The sequence below is a fragment of the Myotis davidii genome, unplaced genomic scaffold, assembly GCF_000327345.1.
Source record: "Myotis davidii unplaced genomic scaffold, ASM32734v1 scaffold3211, whole genome shotgun sequence".
NCBI lineage: Eukaryota > Metazoa > Chordata > Mammalia > Chiroptera > Vespertilionidae > Myotis > Myotis davidii.
In genome coordinates, this window is record NW_006282526.1 from 207,798 (window position 1) to 210,247 (window position 2,450).

Consider the following 2,450-nt stretch of genomic DNA (forward strand, 5'->3'; position numbering starts at 1 on the left):
TTTGGTGCCATACAGGAGATGGAAGGAACGGGAGAGTGCAAATGACAGGAGCTTGCTTTTTTGTTTGTTTTGTTTTTAATAAAGTCTAAAAAGAATAAAAGCACAAAAGTTAACAGTAACATAGGTAATGTGAACACATTATACAAAGTGTAGTGTGAAACAGATTCGTCTCTAAAAAACAAAAAAAAATTGGTTAATGGGAAAAAAGATCAGTATTTGTGGCCCCCACAAAAAGTGTCCTCGCCAGCTCACCTGGCAATGCTTGTTCAGAAACTCGGGAAAAAAATCACCATTTTATTAACGAAAGTACCACAAGTGATGCGCGTTGTGATATGTAGAGTTCGGCAAATCAAGTCACACCGAGTCATCTTTGTAGTAAATGAATCAACGTAAAGTGTGCGGGTGCCCTGGGGAGGGGCCTGGCAGGGGTACAAAATGTACATCTCGAGAGGTTTTGGTTCTGTGTACACAAGGTTACAGAAACTAGGCATGTGAATGCAGTTTATTTAAATTACAGTATATAACAAAAGTTGATCTTAAAACCTGGGATAGTGTCCACATGATCCTGTGAGCAGTTTGACGTGGGCGCCACCATGGAGGGCGGGGCGTGGGGCAGGGCCTGGCCCTACATGTCCGGGAGGACCGTGGGCGGCGATGCGGGCGAGGGGCTATTGCTGGAGCAAAATCACTGAGTGGAGCGAGAGGTGGGTTCATTTTGGCAAGAAGGGCCCTTGTGGGTCAGCGCAGGCCCGGCGGGTCCTGCCACTCGGCTAGAAGGAGACAGGGCGGCATAAGCGGTTCCCTCGGCTCTTCAGCCTCAGTCCGCGGGCTTCTGGGGGGAGGGGGGGGCACGGCCAGCTCTCACTGACGCTACCCACGTCCCGTGACCCACAGCCACCGAGTGGGCCCTGTCCTCCCGCCCTGCCGAGCACTGGCCGTGGCACTGAGCACAGAGGCGTCGCAAACGTGGGCAAAGGGAGGTGTGAGCTGATGGGACGTGGCGGCGTCACCGGGTGGAAGACGGGGAACGGCCAAACCAGTCTCTATGCTTCCCGACCGCGGCAGCCTCGCCGGCCACCGCGTGTCTGGGCCTGGAGTCCCTCCGGATGGAAAAACGGAAAGTACGTGGACGTGAAGCGCCTTGATGTTCACCGACTCGGGCTGGGGCGGAGGCGGACCTGCGGGAGGCCCGAACCCGCTCCCCCCTCAGTGCCTGTGGCTGGAAACGTGCGCGCGTGCGTGTGGAGAAACTGCCGCTTCGTGAACTGTAACCACTTTTGAAGAAATAATTGTCCTCTGATGACAAAGTCCTAGCAAAGGTAGAAAATGTAACACAGCCCAGCTGGTTCCGACGCACCCAAATAAGCTCGATTTAAAAAGGTCGTCCCTGGGCAACGATGCCACAGAAAGTGTCATCAAACCACAAAAGTTGTTCTTTCACCTTCGAGCACGGAAGTAGCACAAAGGCTGGGAGGGAGGCCAGCCACATTGTTTTCTTAAAATATTGTGCTTATAAACTATCTGTACAACTAGTTAAACTTGCAGTAGAGAATTTAAACCGCTAAATGTTGGTTACGTGTTCGTCCTACAGCTGTTCCAGATCTACTGAGACGCTTGGTTGTGAGCGTAAAGAAAAAAAGGAAAAATCGTGTTTTTATAATTAGAGATGAGCTGGGCTAGTTCTGAAATCGTAACAAAAGCCCCAAACCTGATCTCGAGTTTCTTCCGAATGTAGAGAATGTGCTGGAAGCCTGACGGGTGACCTCCCTTGGCAAATAGAGGTATTGTTATGAGGGGGGGGCCTCCAGGGGGAGAGGGGGCAGGGCCCAGGGAGGCTGCTTCACCCCATTTATCTGCTTCACACCCACCCTGTCTCCCCTGGGCCCTGCCATACCCTCTGGGTTCTCCAAACACTGTGGGACGATTAAGACAAGCTGGTGGGGTCCTGGACACGCAGAGAGAAGGGGGGAGGCCCAAGTGCCACCCGCTCGGGCCACAGAGAGCGAAAGGGTGGCTCAGGACGGAGGGCGCTGCGCGGCCCAGCACGCTGCGGACATTCACCTCGTATCTTGTTCACGTCAGGGGGGCTCGCCTGCTCTGCTCCGGGCAGAATCCCACACTCAGTTAAACCCTGAGCGCAGAGCAGCCCTCCTCCCAGGCCGGTCCAGGAGCCACCAGCTCCCACCCAGGCCCCTCCTCCCCGGGATCGCGACCTTGTGCTGTGACTCACTCCGCGTGGCACGTCTGGCCACTCTGGAATCATGCGAGTCGATTTGCAGAAAGAAAGAAAGGAAGCTAAGCAAAGCCGCACGATCCCGTTCACCCGCAGCTGCCAGACCCTCTGGGCCAAGGAGCCAGCCCAGGTCGCCGGAGGCGGGGAGGCGGCTGGAAGAGGCTTCGCTGCCTCCTGCCCACGCAGGCCCACAGGCTCCTCTGGCCACCTCGCCCCC